The sequence below is a fragment of the Capra hircus genome, chromosome 6, assembly GCF_001704415.2.
Source record: "Capra hircus breed San Clemente chromosome 6, ASM170441v1, whole genome shotgun sequence".
Classification (NCBI taxonomy): domain Eukaryota; kingdom Metazoa; phylum Chordata; class Mammalia; order Artiodactyla; family Bovidae; genus Capra; species Capra hircus.
Window position 1 is genome coordinate 36,005,376 of NC_030813.1, and position 22,575 is coordinate 36,027,950.

Below are 22,575 nucleotides of genomic sequence, written 5' to 3' on the forward strand. Positions count from 1 at the left end.
TACCTCAAAAACTATAAAATAATAAATTTATGTTGTATTAAGCCACTAAATTTGTGGCAATCTGTTATAGCAACAGGAGAAAACTACCCCGGGTTTGATCCTTGGATTTGGAAGACCCCTTGGAGAAGGGAACAGGAACCCACTCCAGCATTCTTGCCTGGAGAATCCATGGACAGAGGACCCTGGCAGGCTACAGTCCATGGGGTCACAAAGAGTCAGACATGACTAAGTGACTAACAGGAAACTAATACAGTAGTTTAATAATTAAAAAAAAAAAAAAAAAAAAGCCTGAGCTAGGGATCTGTCACAATCTAGCTCCTATCACATGTTTTTAGTTGTGTAATATCAGGAAAATTGCTCTACCTCAGTTTCCTTTCCTGTAAAGTAAAATTATACCTGCCTTACAGAGTCATTATGAAGACAGATGAAATCATTCATATGAGCATTTTGTAAAGTACTTTATGTTATGTAAATGCGAAGTGTAAAACCACAGAGTCCGACACAACTGAAGTGACTTAGCAGCAGCAGCAGCAACAACGGTTGGGTATGGAATGAAGACACCCATCCTTATATGTTGCATTATAATCATTCTCAATAACCAACAAGTTATTTTAAAAGTGGTAGAAGTAGCCTACTGCCAGGATGGCCACCCAGCACACTTGTCACAAACTTCCCTCTATTAACCAAACTGGACATGGCTAATGGGTTTCCCTGGTGGCTCAGATGGTAAAGAATCTGCCTGCAATGCAGGGGACCTGGATTCGATCCCTGGGTTGAGAAGATCCCCTGGAGAAAGGAATGGCCACCCACTCCAGTATTCTTGCCTGGAGAACTCCATGGAGGAGCCCAACAGGCTACAGTCCATGGGGTCACAAAGAGTCATATACAACTGAGCAGCTAACACACACACACAATGGACTGCAACATTCTTTGTGCAAGAGTCAAGACACAGCCTTAGAATCCTTCTTAACTTACCTTTAGGAAGTTACAATCAATCATCTAGGGCTGGCATAAAAGAGGAAATTTATTAAAATCCCTCACTTAATGCTTTAGAAAGTTTGGTCCCTTGGCCAGGAGCACCAACATCCCCTGTGAACTTGTTAGTAACCACAGATCCACAGGTCCACCCCAGGCCTACTGAGTCAGAATCTACATTTTATCAAGATCCCCAGGTGATCCCCATGAGTGAGAGGATCTCTTTGGCAGTGTTTTGAATTCCAGTTATGCAGTTACTACTGTGTGACCTGAAGCAAAGTGTCTAAATCATAGAAGCTTTAGTTTTCTCATCAGTCAAGCGGAGAGTATCACTCATTTCACTGGGTCCTTAAGAGAATTACAGAGGCTGTATATAAGGCATTTTGCACAGTGCCTGCCAACAAATAGTCGGTGAACATTACTTCTTTTCAGTTTCATTTGCACCATCTGCAGCTGCTAACCATACTACACATCCATTCAGTGTTGCTGGAGCCACTTTGAGTGGACGCTTTCCAAAGCCATCTATGCCCAGGAGAGAGGAGTTGGGGCGGTAGGGGGCAGGGGGCAGGAACACTGTCCGCAATGCCATCTCCAAGTGCCCGGGGTATCGTACTTTTTGCAACACCGAGGAAACCTCGGGTGGTCTCCTCGGTTTCAGATCTCTGCACGTGGCTGTCCTGGAAACCGTGTGCTGGAGTCTGGCGGCCTGCGGGTGGGAGCGAGGGCCAGAATTCCTGCGGAGCTGCTCTGGGCCCCGGCCCTCTACCTTAATCTCCTGAACTTTCCGCCTGCCGCCGATCTCCTTGCAGCAGCACCGCAATCCTCCAGCGGGGGCCCGGTTGCCCCCTGGCCCGCAGCAGCCGCCGCCGCAACCCCTTCCCGCGGGACGGAAGGCTGGGCGGGGGCGCGGCGGGGGCGGAGCTCGGCGTCCTGCTGCTGCTGCTGCTGCTGCCGCCGCCGCCGCCGCCGCCGCCGCCGGTGCTGCCGGTGCTTCGGCCGCCGCTGTCTGCACTCCTGCCGCCCCTTCCTCGGATACTCCGGCAGGGCAGCACTGCCCGGCGAGGACAGATAGGTGCAGCCCGGGCCTGACGGACGAGCAGTCGGGGACGTGAACTCCCACCTCCAGTTTGGCTCAGTGCCGGGCGGCAGAGGCTGCAGTCCCGGGGTGTGGGGTGGCCCCCGCGGTCTCCGCCCGGTTCCTGCGCGCCGCCTCTGCTCTTTGCATAGTAATTTCAGTTCCTGCTAGCACCCGGCTCCCTCTCGAACAGGTCTGAAAAGGACCGCTGCTCCCGAGCCCGCTGAGGCTTCGGTGTGGCGCCGGGAGCCGCTGCGTGTGATATGCGACGGGAAGCCCTCGCCAAAGCGCAGGCAGCGGCCCCGCCACGCCAGAGACAGCCAGGCAACAGCAGGTAGGTGACCGGCGGCCGCGGGAGGAGACGCCCCCCGCGCCACCTCTGCCCATCTTGCAACCCTGGGAGACCACAGCTTTGCGGTGTGGTTGGTACTGATGGGGGATGGATTCGGTCCCACATTTTGCCTGGTGATCCTTTTTGCCTGTTGCTCTGGTTCCCATCCCGTCCTGAGCTCCAAGAGGGGCAGCCTTTCTCGCAGGTGATGAATTTCTCGGCAAGGTCATTGCTCCCTTAGGCTCTGGCTTTGAAGGTAAACCGGCGAAGACGCCTGTTGTTCTTGTTCTTGGGAGAGGGGGATTTGCAATCAGGTCTGCATACTGTGAATATACAAATAGGTGGGTGTGTGTGTGTGTGTGTGTGTGTGTGTGTGTGTGTTGTGTGTCTGGCAATACTACACAGGCATTTTTCTCGTTTTCCTACACTTACTCCGTTTAAGGTCAGCATACTATCGTTCTATATAATATACATGCGTTTGTATGCGTGTGTATACACACATTGCATATATAGTTTTTCTTGAGATAGGCAGAGAGAGAAGGGGAGTCAGAGGTTGATAAAGGGAAATCATTGTAGAGACCTGTTCAATATCTAGAGGTGAACTTTGGAATCACATTAAATCAGGGTAGACTAGAGGCTATAAAACAGTTCTTTGGAGATGGATTTTAGAAAAGAAATCACTGAAAAACACTGTCAACCAAAACACACAAAAGATCCCTACGCCATCCAGGCAGATTGAAAAATTTCAGACGCAACAATGGGCAGTGAAAGAGTAGGGGAAGAAAGAAGGGGGAAGAATTTAGACACTGGAAAGTGATTTTGGCTGGTAGGAAGGCAGCAAAGTCTGGTCAGGTTTAAAGTGCTTTTTAGAAGGGCCTAGGAGAAATCTTGGCTTGGGGTGTAGGTAGTTCAAGGTTAAGATGAAGTAAATGTCTTGAGAGTAGCATAGGTAGTGGGGAAAAGGCAATGGTTTGGAGGGGGAGAGGAGAAAGGAGGCTCTGAAAGTCAAGAAGCAACCACCTTTATTAAGGTATACTCTTCTTCCTGTTAAGGCAATACCTTGGATATTCTCTATCTATTAATAAATATTTTTCACACCACATTTGTTAAAGATCCATTGGATCGTGTTTTCATTTTGTTTTTGCAAAGAATCTGGGTCATGGTGGGACTGGAGGAAACTGAAGTGTTTACAACACCAGCAAGATTTGGAGAGAGAGTTGATTAAGGCTTTAGCTTCATGAAATATTTACACATCTCTTGCGTGGGCTTTTGTTTGCTCTTGTTGGTAATGCTGCATATTTTACTTTGATAATGATTTGAGTGTACTTCTTCTGAATGTGCTTATTTTCCAGTTATAAACTCTTCTTTCTTTTCCATTGTGTTCACCACTGGCCTGCCCTGAGTAGCAGCTGTGGGAATAAAGATACATGAGTCACAGCATAAAGAAGAAAATCTTCTCTGTTGCTATCTGGGAATGGCAGGAGTTTGTATTAGAGAATATTCTTTCAAATAGGATCGCAAAGAACATTTTTCAAGAGCGTTGCTGCTTTTAGTTTGTTGGCAGGGTTGAGGGTAGGTTGTTGATTCATAAACAGAAAAAAAGCAGTAATTGCCATGGCAAGCCTAGAGGTTATATCATGGGAATTTATTCTGGAAATAGTGCAAAGGAACTTATGAAGATCCATGCAGAATATGTGTGAGAGACTTCACCTAATCACTAACTAGACTAATGAAAATGATGAGGACAAAATTGCAAGTGCATAGCTTCATGTGGGAAATGGAGATCTGAGGCATGGTCAGAACCCCCAACTGGAGGTCAGGGTGGGTTCCAACCAGCAGTTTTTTTGTTGTTGTTGTTGTTTTTTAAGAGGCTAATTACTTTACAATATTGTATTGGTTTTGCCATACATTGACATGAATCCGCCATGGGTGTACATGTGTTCCCCATTCTGAACCCTCCTCCCAGCTCCCTCCCCATCCGATCCCTCTGGGTCATCCCAGTGCACCAGCCAGATCACCCTGTATCATGCATCGATCGGTTTCACATATGATAATATACATGTTTCAATGCCATTCTCCCAAACCATCCCACCCTCGACCTCTCCCACAGAGTCCAAAAGACTGTTCTGAACATCTGTGTCTCTTTTGCTGTCTCGCATACAGGGTTATCGTTACCATCTTTCTAAATTCCATATATATGTGTTAGTATACTGTATTGGTGGTTGTTTTTTTTTCCTGGCTTACTTCACTCTGTATAATAGGCTGAAGCAGTTTTAAAATATGAAAAATTTTTTAAAATTGCCTTAGTACAAGTACCCAATATACTTATTTGTCCCTTCAAAATACCCTTGTTTGTGCCCTAAATAAAGTTGAAAGAACGTATTAGACACAGCTATCCTTCACTATATGAATTTCCAGTCACAAAATCTGCACCCTTCAGGGAAACACTAAAATCATGGTCATAGAATCATAAAGTCATGAATGATTGACCTTGGAGGGTTAAGACACACAATTCCAGTCCCAGATCACACTCAAGCTTTTTCAGTGGCCGTTCTTTATGCGGTCACTTGTTGATTCATTTATGCCTTCTCCATATTTTTATCCTGAATTCAACATGGCCCTAGATTGTAGAATAGAAGTCTCAGCCTGTAAAACTCGGGAGGGAGGGAGGAAGAGCGCAGGGTGCTATTAAAGTCACATTGTGGGAGAGGAAAGGAGTAAGGACAGTTCCCAGGGATTTGAAGGATGAGGAACTAGCCTGGTAAAGAGGAAAAGAAGGGCATTCCTTGTATAGGGACCAAAATATACAGTGGCCGAAGAAGAACAAGTAGTTCTAGGTGGCTGAAAAACTGAGGAGATGAACATGGAAAGATGAGGATAGAGAAGGAAGTGGATCCATCTTCAAACTGAAGTCCAGAAGAGCTGTTAACTCATTTGATCCAGACGAGTTAGGTAAATACATTCATACTGAGGCTCTGTGTTGTTCACATTACCCAAGCTTATCTCTTTTAAATGTCTAGAAACCATATTTACCTGAATTTATAACAGCCTGATTAAAAGGGAGATATGTCATTGAGAAAGTCAGAATTCTCTGTGCCTAAATTTCTTCATCCACGAAATGTCTACCACCTACTGTGCATATTGTGAAAATAAAAGAGAATGAGGGAATGGAGATTTGAGTTTTACAGAAATTCAAGGAATCTTATCTTTTGACCAGCAGTGCTCAGGGCAAAAGAATGGAAAATACTGTATAGGCCAAGCATTTAATTGTCCCAGATGACTCCAAAAGGCAAAAAAAAAAATAAATAAACCAAAAATAAAAGTAATACAAGAAAAGTCAGAGGCCAATGGCCACAAATAATTATAATTTTTTTAAGTAAAGAAAATATATATAGCAGTCCCGGAGTAATCAACTCGTCACAACCCACTGTGAGGTCATTTACGGTGTCTGACCTTAGCCTTGGAGGGTTAAGACACACAGTTCCAGTCCCAGATCACAGTCAAGCTTTTTCAGTGGCCGTTCTTTATGCAGTCACTTGTTGATTCATTTATGCCTTCTCCATATTTTTATCCTGAATTCAACATGGCCCTAGATTGTAGAATAGAAGTCTCAGCCTGTAAAACTCGAGAGGGAGGGAGGAAGAGCTGGGTCTGACCCAGCATTTTTATTTTCAAAGAACAAAATAGAATAAAACAATAGAAGGGTGAATAAATATTGTTCTTGTAACAATGTGTGTGTGTGTGTGTGTGTGTGTGTGTGTGTACACACACACTGGACTGTGGTAAAATGGATATCATATCATGCATCATTTTAAAAAGTCTGAAAGCTACTGCTTTAAGTGATACAAAGAAGAGATGCTTCCAGTTTGGAAGTCACCTAGAGATCTACACAAGCATTTACACCATATTCTGAATAGCAATCCGAATATAGGGCTCCCCTTGTAGCTCAGTCAGTAATCTGCCTGCAATGCAGGAGCCCTGGGTTTGATCCCTGAGTTGGGTAGATCCTCTAGAGAAGGAAATGGCAACCTACTTCGGTATTGTTGCCTGGAGAATCCCATGGACAGAGAAGCCTGGTGGATGACAGTCCGTGGGATTGCAAGAGTCAGACCCAGCTTAGTGACTAAACCACTGAATAGCAAACTTGTCTTGAGAAAGGCAGGTCATCATAATTTACCAGTAAACTCATGGCAGTAAAGTCAGAAGACAGGGAGATCCTTGGGAACTGAATTAATTTAGAAAAGTTCAAAGTGGAGGTAGATCTTAAGGTAGTTTATGAAAGATGGATGGATCCAGATGGGCAGTGAAGAAGATGTGATATAGGAGGAGAAGTAAAGAAGGAGGTGGGGATATGTGAGATTTATTTAAAAACAAATGAGTATCAAGGTGGGGGGAGAAAATAACAGCAGAATTTCTGTTTAGATTAAAATATGACTCGAAAATAGTTATTTATTTTCTAAGGTTTCTTTTCTCAGTCCTACTACTTTAAGAAAGCTAGACAGGCTATAACGTTGGTCACTTATCTGTTATTTTCTGCCATATTTTTTATTTCTTTTGCAATAATTTACTGGATAAGCCTTGCTTCAAATGAATTTAATAGTTGAACTACTGAAATTATACGACAAACCACAATATTGCATGATTATTTCATTTCTCAGAACACACATTGTGATCAAGTGATTGTCTTACGTGGAGCAAACCTTGCTTGCACTATTCTCAACACCCTTCTTTCCTGAGTGCCTTATAGGTGCAGCCTCTCATGCTTGATGCTGGCAGCTCTGTGAGGATGAATCAGACCACCTGATACTCAGAATCCCAAAAGGAAGGGCAGAAACTGCCAGACTTTCTTTTATAGTTGCTCTGTGACTTGTCCATCATTTTAACTAAATCTGTAAATATATCTGTATGCATTTTGAGAAATTAACATCTACTATAGCTAAACAGTTATTTTAAGTAGATAAAATCAGAGAAGAAAGTGCATTATATATGTTTCTGAAAACTTTTGGTGGGCTTCTCTCAGCTCTTGCTGTCTTTCCTAAGCAATAAAACAATCTTAGGAATTTGATATCCTCTTGAATAAACCTGTACCTTTAACCAAAAGAACCATTGCCAGTTAAAAATAGAGCCTCATGTGTTTCAATTAGTTGATTTGGAAGGCAATCAAATATGGAAATTCACTTTTTATAAATATGTCTCGGACTCCTTTTCATCTTTCTCCACTTCAGAATGTTTACATTAGTAATAATCTAACTTTTTTGCATGAGTCAAGTCTGGGATAATAAAAACATGTAGAGGCTGCATTTGAGTTGAAAAGGCATTTGTTAAATTTCATGGAGGAAGACGTAAATGCATACATATACATACATACTGTTACAATTCAAAGTACTGTCTTGAATGCCAGTGAGAAAAATTTTCACAGCTTTTGATCTGGGCATGTTACAGTTGGCAATACAATAGCAACTTTCTAATTCTACATGCCTGTGATTAGACTGACAGCTTCATTTTGAAGCTAGCAGCATAACTGAAGGCCTGAATTATTATTTCCAGTCAGTAATAACTGACCCTTAGCTGGAGGCTTAGATGCTGTGACCTATGGAATCTGAATCTATAGGTAGGGCTTAGAAATCTATATTCTATAGTAGTTAACAAAGGATTTTAATAGCCAGTTGTGGACACTCCTGTTTAGTGTCCAGCCTTTACTTATAAGGAAGAGGAAAGATTACAGATGAGTCCCAGAGAAGTTAATAAATTGTCCTAAACCACTGGGGCAAAACAACCTAGACCTCCACTTTCTAGTTCACTGATTCTCTGCAAAGGGGAGGAGGAGCAGGACCTGAAGTGAGGGTCTGAAGGGCTCCTGAGTGTTAGGGGGAGGGAAACCCAATTACTCCTGCCTCCTTCTTCCTGGATTGTGAGTCAGCACAGTGATCTCTGTCTCAAGGGTCTAATGAGGCAGAAAAATTTTGAGGATCTACTCTGTGATCTGAGACCAGGCACTTTCTTGGCCTCACAAATCAGATTCCGTTTTAAAATGTTAATTCTTGGGTCCTAAACCTCATAGATCCCCAAGCCATCCCTAGGAAGATTGCTTTAGTCAGTAGTTGCAGCCGGTGACACTAGCAGAACCAAGAAAATCCTGAAAAAACTCAAGACTAGACAGTGAAAATCTATAAAGTCACAAGCACCTTGAGGGACCTCGGGACTGTTGCTAATTCAGTAATGGAAAGCTGGACAGAGACCTCAAGAGCTCCTTAAAAAATCACATTTGCATCTACTAATTTTCTGGAGGGAAAGGAGTTAGAATACCTTTTTTTGGTTTTAAGCCTGAATTGCAAATGGTCCAGCAAAGTAACAGATCTAGTTAGGGGGTATTAATCAAGATGGTTTACGTGGATAGATTTTTGATTTTTTTTTTTTTTCAGAATATTGACTTCTAAATAGACTCAAATTAAGCTACCCGTATTGTGTCTATGGGAGACTCTTTCTTTATAACATAAAACTTGGAGTAAATGAAATGCTTGAGGGAGTTAACTGTGTTCAGTATATTTTCTGAGTAATAAGAGCATCTTTTTGTTTGAATTCTTGTTGAAATTTTTTCTGAAATCTAATACCCTATGCTTGTGTGTCTGCCTTAATAAGGACAATATGGCAAATATTATCAGGATTCAGAATTTTGTATCGCCTCTGGGTTTTTATTCTGAATTACATCTGTGTAGGACAGGACTGTGGAATAAAACAGGATTTTTGAACTGTTTTTTATTCATTCTGATGTAAATGTGTTTTCTCATCATGTACTTTAAAAATTTTTGTTGTTGTTCAAAAATGCAAAAAATATTTGATTCATTGTGGGTTTTACTTTGTTGGACTTTGATCTTTGCTTTTGTTGTTGCATCATTTTGGAATGTTTATTTCTTCATCTGAAATTAGTTTCTCAATCCCCTCAAAACATGGTTTAAAGCTCAATTAATTCAGCAAACTCTCCATGCTTCTTTAGACCTGTTTCTAACTACTGTTTTATACATGAATTGGTAATTTATCCTTACTTGTGTTATTGTCTAAGCCTCCCTTCCTTTGAATCCTATAAATGATTTCTCCTCGAAATAGACAAGCAAAAAATGAAGTGACTAGAATTTTCACGCTAATGGGAATTTTAATCAGAGCTAAGGTTAATAAATCGATGTACATTTCCCCCTGCATCCTTGAAGGAGTAAAAATTGCTTATGACAGATGGGTGTGGAGGACTGGCCTTGTTTTCATGTTGAACAAGTTCTGAAAGCAGTCAGAGAACAGAGAGAAATCTGTCAGGGTCAGGGTCCGGGGCTGAGCTCTGACTTCGTGAAAACGCCTCTGCCTTTTCCTTTCGCCTGGGGGATGGTTTCTTGTCTGCACTTGTAGATTCTCAAAGCAGGAGAGTCCTTTGTCTTGAGCACCTGAGGGGCCGGGTGTGCCTCACTTAAACCTCTCCGACAGGGTTGAGGATGTGTGTGTGTGCTGTGAATGTGTGTGCTAAGTTGCTTCAATCAGATTCTTGAGTGCTGAGCCACCGGGGAAGCCTGAGAATGTCAGTACTAGATCAGAAATTGAAAACTAGCCAGCAGGAAGATCATGTTCTATCTGATCTGCAGGTATTTCTTTTTAATTAAGCCAATATTTTAAAATAAGATCTATTATAAAAATGAGACACCAACCACATTCTCTAAGCCAGAGTTGAGTAACAGTATGTGCCTTTATTACACTTGTCTTTATTACACTTGAGACCCCACTTCTCCCTCTTGTCTCCCTGACACTGAAACTGCGTATAATCCCTTGTACTCAACAGCTTCCCTTAATTGTACAAGCTATAGATACTGGGTTCTCAAAGCCTGAACTGGATGTTTTCTGAGTACCACTGAGCTCTCCAGTGCTCTGAGTGTGTTCATGAAATTGATGGGACTCTACAGAGTAGAGAGGTTATTGTGCAGTGTGTAGTTAATTACTATACACTCTCATGAGAATCTAAACAGTTCTCATCATCAAAATATATAAATTCTGTGAAAGGGTAATGAATGCAAACTGAGTTGACCTGCTCTGTTAAGAACAGACTAGTGGAAATTTTTATTTGCTTCCATGCTTTTTATGGTACCACATTGGAAAATATAAAACAAAGAAACAAAAAGTTTGATCAGTTATCAATTTTACATTGGATTGCTTTATGTATTGAAGTACAGTTGAATTATAATATTGTGTTAGTTTAAGGTATACAGTAAAGTGATCCAGTTATGTGTGTGTGTGCGTGCGTGTGTGTGTGTGTGTGTGTGTGTGTGTGTGTGTGTGTATATTCCTTTTCAGATTCTTTTTCCTTCTGGGTTATTACAAAGTATTCAGTATAATTCCCTGTACTATATAGTAGGTCCTTGTTGGTTAGCTTTATGTATTTTTAATGTACCATATCTTTGTTTTATACACAACTCTTTCTGTAGACACTACACATGTGTAGCCTCCTGAAAGCCCAAAGCATATCTCAAGCTTTCAGTGGATGCTGTGTTCTGTTTCATAGACTGGGGAGTTGAGAATAAACTGTCAGGGGTGGTATTGACTTGTATCCCAGTTTGTGACTGTGTCTGTGCAACTGAGGAAGGGTCATCTAATGATGGTAGTTGGTAATGATTCCAACCCATGGCTATGGCAGCCCAAATCCCTGTGCAGTCTGACCACCACACTGTGTGGAACTGCTCTGTTAATATGGCTGAAAATGAAGTGACCCTGTCAGTGTTGATTTATTCAGGTTGCAAATAAAAGCAAATGCCCTTCGGAGACGACAGGCGGAAAACGCAGGCAGGTCCCTGAAGTCAAGAAAGCCCTTCCCAGCTCTCTGAAATCTCTCCTACTTTCTCAACTTCAGCTGCCACTCTCTTTCCTTGTGCACACTTCATGCCTGCCACCCCCTCATCGTGCCTCCCACTTTACTTCTAAAAACATCCTCGCACCTAATTATTAATCCCAAAGTGTCGGTGCTTCAGCAGCTTCACTCCAAGAAGACAATGCTGAGAATAGTATCAGTGGAAGCCAACAGAGGACACGGTGCCACATCAACTTTATGCCTCCTTGGGACAGAGTGTATTTCCTTCTTGAATATTGTCTAAGTCTTAAGTAATAGGCATCATATCCCCTGAAGTATATTGATAATATATATAAAACCAGAGGTGTCCAGTGACTTAAATTGACTTACACTAAAACTTTTATGTTCTCTTATGAAACTATCCTCCTTTTCCCCTGGTAGTTATTTTGACGTTTTAAATTGCAGCGATGAGCTTTTAAAGATCATCCCTCTGGGGGTTGTGGCTTTTGAGTGCTGGGTCCAGGTCTCAGGAGGGATGATAAAAGTTAGTAATCTGAATTGGACTGGGTTGAGGGCATATCAGTACTTCCGTTTGGTAAATCAAATAAACATTCCTCAAGCTGGAAATAGGAATTCGGTTAGGAGCTGAAGTACAGAATGTGAGAAGGGATTGGCAGAAGGCCCTGACTTAAGGAAGACGGATGTTTGGATCATTTAGTAAGTTGGATATTAAGTACTTTATAAGATCCTGTGCTATGTGCTAGGGATTCAGAGTTGAATACAACGTAGTCTGAATTCTCAAATAATTCCCAGACTACTGGATTGATAAATTTATTGATAAATGTGGCTCAGCAAAGTGACAGTGGGCTCTTTTTCTGGTCAGGATCTCCAGGAATTCCCCCAGTAGCCTAACAACCAGGCTCCTTTCTCAGTCCCAACCACACACACCCGCATGCCTCCCTCTTCCTTACTTAGGCTGTAGTGATTCAGATCATTTTCCGTCCATCTTCACAGCTTCACCACCTGTTCATCACACCTGGGTTCCTTTCTCCCCCAGCCAGGCCAGCATGAAAACTGGAAGTCTTTCCCCCACTGTACTTCCTTCATGAACTTGAAAATAAAAACACAGACAAATGTATTTTCAACTTTATCCTGCTAAAAACAACTAAGAAACAGAAGATCACAAGAGTGACCAAGATGGGGTAAATAGAAGATCAAGAAATCTTCTGAGTTTCTGCTGGTGGCTAGTCTGAATCCTGTAGGGAGTTTCCTCCCCATGAGTACATAAGAAATTCTGTGTAACTCCATCCCCTCTCTCTTTTCTCTATTCAGGAAAATATCTACAAATGCAAGTGAGGTGAATGAAAGTAACATTATTATAGAAGTGACTTTATTATCGAGACCAGCATAGTTGACATTAGAGAGAACTGCTTTAATTATTCTTTTAATAAATCATTTACTGTCATTGATACTTTATCTTTGCTCATAAACTGTTTGTGATACACTAGTGAATTATTAGATGGTTTAAAGGTCATGGTTTTAGAGTATTGCTTAGATTCTCAGGGATCACATCTACCCTGGGGGGATGACTTTGAGTTAGATCATTACTGGGTTGTGTACCCACTTCAGGGCACTGAAAATACCTGGCTGTTTTCATAGCTGTTTGGCAAAATGCCTCATACTCTCCTGCTGTCTTTTGTTTCTGAGGTGGTGCTCATCACTTTCCCCTGGTTTTCCTCTTTGGAGTTAGGGCCCTGGAGGTTCAGATGGTAATCCATGTCTCTGCAGAGCCCTGGTGAATGAGCCCATCTCTGTATGTTTGCCCCTACTTGCAGAACTTCGTAGCCTTGCTGCCTAGAAGGCAGTAGCTCAGGGAGAAGGGAGACGGTACCTGGATTACAGAACCAGTGATGGCGAGTGGAGAGAACAAAAGGCCAGCCAGACACGAGAGAGAAGAGGAATTTAAGTGGGATAAATAGGAGCAAGAGACCAAAGGACCCACTCAGGCCACTTTGCCATCTCGGTTCCGGCGCATGAGAGAATGGAATACGCTTCTTTTTATCTATTTGCTTTCCACTGTGAGGAAACTAAACAGGAGCAGATCATGCTATGCCTGGTCTCTCAGTTATGTCCTACTCTTCATGTCCCCATGGACTGTATCCCGCCAGACTCATCTGTCTAAGGGGATTCTCCAGGCAAGAATACTGGAGTGGGTTACCATGCCCTCCTCGAGGGGATCTTCCCAACCCAGGTTTCGAACCCAGGACTCCCACATGGGAGGTGGATTCTTTACCGTCTGAGCCACCAGGGAAGATTATAGGTTTGTATAATTAATGACCTCCAGCTCTTTCAAAACTTCATTCTGTAGGCCCATCTGCCAATAGCATCTGCTAAACTCATTTCTCATTTAAACAAACCTATGAGGTTTGGGCTTCCCTGGTTGGGTCAGTGGTAAAGAACCCACCTGCCCTTGCAGGAGATGTGCGTTCAATCCTCGGGTCAGGAGTCCTCTGGAGAAGGAAATGGCAACCATTCCAGTATTCTTGCCTGGGAAAGCCCACAGACAAAGAGCCTGGCAGGTTACAGTTCATGGGTTTGCAAAGAGTTGGACATGACTGGGCGACTACACAACAACAACATGAGGTTTGTATAATACTATTATCTCCCCCATAACATGCCCAGAGTCCCTCAGATACTAAGTGATGGAGCTGAGAATCCAGAGTTGTCTAACTTCAAAGGCTACACCCTTTACCACTATGTTATATACCTTGCAATATATTAATATGAACGTTATTAATACTGTGGGTCAAAATATAAGGAATGGACAGGATCTTACAGACTGCTTTTTCCTATCTCAGATTTCATTTTGTATTATTTAAAAAGAAAATGTGAAAGCTTCTAGATCAGTGATAAGTCATTCTTTTAGCAAACAGGGTGAGCTCACGGACAAACATTTTAAGTTAAAACTTCATGAGCCATAGTATGGGCAGAAAAAGTGCAGAACAAAATGTCTTATCAGAATATCCAGGTGACACATATGTCGTACAAACAACACCTTTGTTTCTTGAAAGAAAAACCAAATATATTGTATGCAGTCACATGTTTACACATGTGCACATACACACATATAAGAAGAAAGAAAACCGGGCAAGGCTGTGTTTAGCTTTACCTCTGGACTTTGGACCTAGAAACTATTTATAGAACTAGTGTTTCCGTGATTGAGGTTTTAATCACAGACAGTCATTTACTTATGAAAGTGAGCGATCCCTTCTTACAGCTTGCCGCTAACTGTTCTAGTTGCAGACTGAAGGATGAACAAAAGGTAGTCTATGCACAGGAGGCCCATTTAAACAAGTTTCTTCTTAAAACTCTATTTCTAATAAACTAATGGTACATGACAGGAGGATGAGTATACATAGATTGGTCTGTTTTGAACATGATAATTCACTCATTGGTTTAAAGTCATGATTTCTGCTTTCATTTTTTAAGTATTAATAATAAGCACTTGATTTTTTTCTAGTTAAAAATAAAAACAAAACAGAAGTCCCCTACAGGCACTAGGCTTATTGCTGGACTCTTACCATCAATCTGGAATGTCTCTACCACTTGGTGTTATTTCAAAACCCAAACTCTTCGTTCCAGAGTGTGGCACAGTAGAATGCACTGCTTTCCAAAGTGCAAGAGATTTCTACCCTGACCTGTGAGATGATCTTAGGTAGTATACATATTTACTTTGTATTGAATAGTTACAAATTTATCTTGATAGGAAAATACTTAGAGTAAAATTTTAAAGTATATATTTTTAAACATGCTATATGAAAACTATATCACTGACACAACAAACCTGTGACTTTACAGGTACCATTTCCTAAGGCTTGGCTAGTATTTTTAACTAGTGCACCAGTTACATTCAATTGAATGAAAAATATTAAGTAAAAAATCATTTAGAGAAGAGGGCTTCCCTGGTAGTTCAGTTGGTAAAGAATCCATCTGCAATGCAGGAGACCCTGGTTTGATTCCTGGGTTGGGAAGATGTGCTGGAGAAGAGATAGGCTACCTATTCCAGTTTTCTTGGGCTTCCCTTGTAGCTCAGCTGGTAAAGAATGTGCCTGCAATATGGGAGACCGGGGTTTGATCCCTGAGTTGGAAGATCCCCTGGAGAAGAGAAAGGCTACCCACTCAAGTATTCTGGCCTGAAGAATTCCATGGGGTCACAAAGAAAACTATTAAGTAAAATATTTTGTAAATGAAAATATTAAGTGGAAAATCATTTAGATAAGAAGTACACAAGCCAGAAATCATGAGAGAGGTACACAAATGTCACAATCTGTGCAGGTGGTATATGAAACCATGTCATTGCCCTAGGCATCTCAGATTCTCTCTAGAAATGAGAAGACTGGTCCAGAAATCCCTAAGATCAACTCTAGCTCTAAAGTACAATTATTTTTAACAGGCTTGCATTTTTTTTCTTTATCCTTGGGCCCATTTACTGAATTTTAAGTCTTTCAGCCTTTTTTTTTCTTTTTGTCTTTCGGCCTTTTGAAGATACCCTTCTTATCTGCCCCCTTCCCCTGTCAGCACCAAGCACTCATGTATCCATTCATTTATGCCAGGTACTCCTGAAACAAATATTCTGTGGAGAACTTCCATACTAGGTAACATGGGCAAACAAGAAAGCCACACAATTTCTATACCCTTGACTTCATTCTTAAATGAGTATACATGTCTGTGGTTCCCACTAAAGTTAAAACCCTCCGAAACGCTGGACTTCCGTCATCAATCTATTCTTTGTACTTCCTGAATGACTAAGAGATCCTCAATGGAAAGTCCCTTCATTGATAAAAGCATATTATCAAGGCTCATATTACAAATTTAAAACATGTGCTGTGTAAATCCTGAGTAGGATTATACATGAGAATAGACAAAAAGGACTTTCTATATTTCATAGCTAGAATGGTCTAATGCTTGGGCCATTTTGAACAGGAAGGGAAAAATACAGTACTTTTTCTGTAGAGGGTAATACAGTTGGTTGTCTAGACATTTTTACAGGTATGAGTGAAATAAGGAATTTTAACACATCAGGTGTTTTTTAATTCAGTGACACTGAGGGAGGAATTGAGTGTCAGCAGTGTTTACTGTTTTTCTGTATAACTTACCTCCAAACACATGATGCTTAGTCGCTTATCATGTCTGACTCTGTGACCCCACGGACTATAACCCTCCATGCTGCTCTGTCCATGGAATTTTCCAGGCAAGAATACTGGAGTGGGTTGCCACGTCCTACTCTAGGGGCTCTTTTCAACCCAGGGATTGAACCTGCGTCTCCTGCATTGGTCGGCGATTCTTCACCACTGAGCCACCTGGGAAGCCCAAATACATAGTTATGGTATAACTATTACTATCACTACTTTTCTTTGGGAATTTGTCCTTGAGAAACATTTAAGAAAGTATTGTAAAGCACCTTAGTGTGGTGAGTAGAAATTGTCACAAACATCTGTGTGATGTCAGTAGAGTTCTTTTATGCTTGCCAGCAATTCATAAGATTTTCCTGTACTGGTAAAAAGGATATAGCTGTGGTTTCCTGCTGGGGTTTCTATATAATAGTGAGAAAAGCATCAGAGCATCAGTTCGCTGTGGTCGTTCATGCACTGCTGCTCTTTTCTTTTTTGCAAAAAAACAGGAAGTTGAAGTTTACTCTTTACTCACTTCAATTATGTTTAATAAGGACTTATCCATGTCCTCCTCTATAGGAGGATATAAAGATGAAAAATGCCTTTAAAGACCATAAACTCTTAATATTAAGAAAAAGTAAAGAGGTTGATGCACATACATTGTGATTAAAAACTGTGAAATTGTTTTCAAAATTTTAATGTTTATGTTTTATCTTAGCATATATAAGATTTCAAGTGTCACATTGAAACATATTTTAAAGAAACAGCTAGTTAAAAACAGGTGGTTTTTAATGCTAGTAATTATACCAACGTTCAAATTGTAATAGTTTCTTAGTTCTGTATTCTCTAGTGATAGCCCAAAATCTTGATTTCCTAGCCCAGTAATTTTGAGGGGAATTGGGCAGAAGAGCATAGTCCAAGTCCTTTTCTCAAAAACAAAGTAAAATTATGTACTTAGATTTAATAAATCAGTATGATTACACTTAACACTACTATACATTTAAAAAGAAAGAAAGCCACACACAAAAAGAACATTTGTAACCAAGTATGTATTCTGAATGGGGCTTCCCAGGTGGCTCAGTGGTAAAGAACCCACCTTCCGATGCAGGAGAGGCAGGAAATGTGGGTTCGATCCCTGGGTTGGGGAGATCACCTGGAGGAGGGCACGGCAGCCCACTGCAGTGTTCCCACCTGGAGAGTCCCCGGGACAGAGAAGCCTGGTGGCTACAGTCCATGGGGTCGCAAACAGTCAGACATGACTGAGCGACTGAGTGTGCATGCACATGTATTCTGAACAAAAATGATTTAATGGAAACTGTATCAGTTAGGAAAGCAGTACTGTATGGTACTGAGCACACTGAAGAACTGATGCTTCTGAACTGTGGTGTTGGAGAAGACTCTTGAGAGTCCCTTGGACTGCAAGGAGATCCAACCAGTCCATCCTAAAGGAGATCAGTTCTGGGTGTTCATTGGAAGGACTGATGCTGAAGCTGAAACTCCAATACTTATGGCCATCTGATGCGAAGAGCTGACTCATTCGAAAAAGACCCTGATGCTGGGAAAGATTGAAGGCGGGAGAAGAAGGGGATGACAGAGGATGAGATGGCTGGATGGCATCACCAACTCAACGGACATGAGTTTGAGTGAACTCCAGGAGTTGGTGATAGACAAGGAGGCCTGGTGTGCTGCAGTCCCTGGGATCGCAGAGTCGGACATGAGTGAGCAACTGAACTGACTGACCACTATGGTGATATGGAATAATGGGTTTATTATAAATTTTAGACCTTGCACAATTGTGGGAACTTATAGAAAAGTTATGAAAAGTAGTTCCTTTTGCATCTGGTATTGGGTCTGAAGTCATCATAGGTTAACAGAGCTGGTGTGTGTTGTGTGTGTGTTAAGTCAGTCATGTCTGACTCTTTGTGACCCTGTGGATTGTAGCCCGCCAGGCTCCTCTGTCCACAGAATTCTCCAGGCAAGAATACTGGAGTGGGTAGCCATTTCCTTCTCCAGGGGATGTTCCTGATCCAGGGATGGAATCCGGGTCTCCTGAATTGCAGGCAGATGCTTTGCCATCTGAGCTACTAACAGAGCTGGCCACTAACAGAACCCCTAACAGCGCTGGTAGTGGGAAGAAAAGCTGGATGTTAAGTGAGGACTGGCAAAGGCAGACTGGAAGCTGTGTCGGACAACTGTCCCATCCAGCCCCAGTGATCTGGGAGAACTGTGGAAGGAGCTGGCACTCTGCATTGCAAAGCTGTTCATGCACCTGGCCCAGAAGGTGAAGATGGGGATCTGCATGCCCAGTCATGTCCAGCTCTTTGCGACCCCATGGACTGTAGTCTGCCAGGCTCCTCTACCCATGGGATTTTCCAGGCAAGAATACTGAAGCGAGTTGCCATTTCCTTCTTCATGGGATGTGGATTTGGTGGGAGGCAAAGAACCACAACCTGGTTGCTTCTTGACTTCACCAAGGTGAACTGGAAGATCTGTGCCCAGCACCTGTTGCACCACATTGCCCTTCTGAGAGTAGTAACACTACTGCTTCACTTCTGTCTTCCAAAGCTCACCTAGATTTTCCTTGTAGCCAAGTGTAATGAAGAAACAATTAGAGAAGAGAATTGTGGAAATGGGTTTGCATCTAAGCTAAATTGCCAGCTGGTACAAAACCATCACGGAAACTAGTCAATAAATAGAAAGAGAAATGGCTAAGGTCAGACAGCCCCTTGTTTTTGAGTTCTGTGAGAATCCTTTAAACTGAAGGACTCAGGTTCCAGTCTGCTCATGGATTATGTTTAAGACATTTTCTTCTATTTATACAAATTTTATTCTGCATGCAACTATGAGTTGTTGGTTTACTTACCCTCAAAGACTAAAGCTTCAAAAGTAGTATCTATTAAAAAAAAAAGTTCCTGGATTCATGTCATTTAAGCCACTGAGCTCATCACTTCAAAATATATATCATCTTGCAATACAGAAGTTAATGAGATTAACTCAGCACATGGCTGAATGAGGTAATGATGAACATATTTTCTGCCACAATAGATTCCAAACTCCATTTTTAGATTTCCGTAGGTGCTACAGAAGGTTCATATAATATAATGTTACAGAAAAGAAAAGGCTCATTTAGAGATAAGCTGCCTTCTCCACCTCTTTGCGACCCTATGGACTATAGCCCACCTGGCTCTTCGGTCCATGGAATTCTCCAGGCAAGAATAATGGAGTGGATAGCCATTCCCTTCTCCAGGGGATCTTCCCGACCCAGCGATGAAACCTGGGTCTCCTGCACTGCAGGCAGATTACCATCTGAATCACCAGGGAAGCCCAATGCAGCATGTGTCATTTGCCTGTTGTTGCAAATCTCTGCACTTGGGTTAGGGTGACAGTGCACTCTATACACAAAGTGGCTACGATTTACTCCTTGTGCATGCTCAGTCCCTTCAGTCACGTCTGACTCTTTGAGACCCTATGGACTGTAGCTCGCAGGCTCCCCTGTCCATGAGAGTCTCCAGGCAAGAATACTGGAGTGAGTTGCCATGCCCTCCTCCAGAGGATCTTCACAACCCAGGGGTCAAACCTACGTCTCCTGCATCTTCCGCACTGCAGGCAGATTCTTTACTGCTGAGCCACTGGGGAAGCCCAAGATTGACTTCTTACCAAGAATAAATCTGTAATCTAGTGAGAGAGATAATACAGAGATTCAAGTGAGGGAGAGGAACAAGTATTTAATGTGGGCTTAATATGGAAGTGGAAATATTCTGGTTCTAAAAAGATGATGTTTTAAAATACTGTCCCACACTATGCATCTAGAATGACAAGGACAAAACAAAAACTTGACAATACCAAGTGTTGGCAAAGATGTGGTATAACTGGAACTCTCACATGTCACCAGCAGGAATACAAAATGGTACAGCAACTATGGAACGTATTTTGGCAGTTGCTTATAGAGTTAAACATTCAGTTACCCCATGATCTGGCACCTCCACTCCTATGAACTTAAAGGAAATTAAAACCTACAGTAACCCAAAGATCTATTTCTAGTGGCTTTATTCATAATTGCCAAAACAAGACATACTGAAAATATAGCTCAACTAGAGAATGTATAACCAAACAGTGGCACACTTGTGCAATGGAATACTATCCAGCAGTGAAAAGGAAGACATTATCGATACAACCAACAGCACAGATGAATTTCAAATACATTATGCCAAATAAAGAAGCCAGTCTGAAATAGCTCTGTACTTTTACTGTTATGTGACCCTCTGGAAAAAGCAAAGTCAGAAGTGGAAAACAAATGAGTGGTTAAGAGTGGGGGAGAATTTGACTACAGATGAATGGTCAGTAGTCAAGGACTTTCTTTGGGGAATGACAGGATAGTTTTGTATCTTGACTGTAGTGGTGGTTATACAGCATTTATCAAAACTCATAGAACTGTACCCCCCAAAAGTAAATATTACTGTACATATTTTTTTTTAATTCTTAAAAAAATAAAGTCAGCTTTGAATCATGGTTGAGTTTAGCATCCTCTTTGTTCTAAGATCAGAAAATCAAGCCATATGGAGAAGATGCTAATCCTACTCTCTGTTTATTGACATAGAAAAATGTGCAGACTGAACAGGTTTGTGCTCTGATGTCCAGAAATCTTGGGTTAGTTTCGATCTCAAAACTCTCTTTAGATGGATGGAGGCAGGGATCATGGGGCCCTGAATATCAGCTAAGGATTCTGTTGCCAAAAATGCTGTTACGTTAACCACATGGTGGATGTAGGTGAGGGTATTGTGCGCTTGCTGTGTCTTCTACTGGCTGTGTGTGAATGGGCTATGACCCCTTCTCTCAACAATCTCACGTTCACAGACCCTGAAGGTGATTGCTCACTCCAATCTTATTTATTAAGGTCTTATAATATGGGAAGTGCTAAACTACATGCTGTGAGCACTAATACCGAGCTACTTAGAGTCTGTATCAAAAATGGAGCTTACAACCTAGGGTGAGAGACAAGACATGATAAATCCTGTAATAAAGGTCTTCTCACTGGACTGTGGCTATTGAGAGACCGAAGTCACCACTTCCTTCCAGGAGCATCAGAAAGGTTTACTTTGAGGAGAGCATGGTGTTTGTCCTGAACTTTGAGATTCTTAGTTTCTAAGGTCTTTGAGAAATGGGTCTTTTCTATCTTATTTACTAGTTTCCTCCATATTTCATCCAGTCCCTGATACACTATGTTTTATTGATACATCAATGTTTTATAATCAATAAATGAAATAAAAGACAGAGGTGGAGAATACACACCAAGGGGACATGGGCTGAGCACAGAAATTCAGGCAAATGCTTGAGAGATGCATGTTTGAGAAACAGAGTTGTTCTGTCTGGCTGGAGTATAGGGGGCTTGTGGAAACCAATGTGGTGAAATCAAAATGGTGTTGAAATCAAACTAGAGGTATTCTTCAGTGCATGTTAAATAATATGAACATGTTTCAGTATAGGAAGCCTCTGAAGGATTGAGCTGAAAGTGAAGTGATCAGTCTTTTAAGATAATGTTATTTGACAGTGATTAAAAGACAGTGACTATTACTGATTATATAAGCTATATTGAAGCAAAGAGAAAAAACCATACCTGAGGCACCTATACCAGCTCAAGCATGACTTGGACAGCTCAAGGGCTGGAAGATCGAAACTGGAAAACAAGAGTCAGAAGCCCTCGGTTCAAGTCCTAACTCTGCTTCTAAGCTATGGTATAAATCACAGAAGTTCCTGAAGCCTCAGCCTTTTTAATCTGTAAGGTTAATGTGGAAATTATAAGAAAGAATATCTGTGGGAGCTTTGTATATTCAAAAGAGCTATATAAATGTGAGAAGTATTGTTATTTGAGTCTTGGTTATAGGAAGGAAAGTTGCAAATATTTCTGGCAGAGCTGTGACAGGAGCTGGGGACTGCATGATTATGGGGGATGAGGGATCTGAAGCTGTCAAAACCATTCCAGGATTTTAAGCCAGACCTGGCTGGGTGACGACTGGTGCTGTTAATAGGAACAGAGATGTCAAGAGGGAAAGTTCATTTTGGCAGAATGATGTCGAATATGGGATAGCCAAATTCACCATTCAGTCGCTGCACCCTGCTGAATTTGGGATACTGGCATAACATGCAGGTCCACAGTTGTAAAATGTAGGAGGATGGGAGCGTGGGGGAAAGTGGTGCCTGTAAAGAA

General features: G+C 41.7%; 1 protein-coding gene across 1 annotated transcript in view; it reads left to right on the forward strand.

The window, feature by feature from the left end:
• Positions 1,965-22,575, forward strand: part of GPRIN3 (GPRIN family member 3) — a 66,666-nt gene continuing 46,055 nt past the window's right edge. Inside the window, exon 1 of the mRNA XM_005681433.3 lies at positions 1,965-2,384. The gene's annotated coding sequence lies outside the window, so the exon portion shown is untranslated. The remainder of the gene's footprint in view (positions 2,385-22,575) is intronic.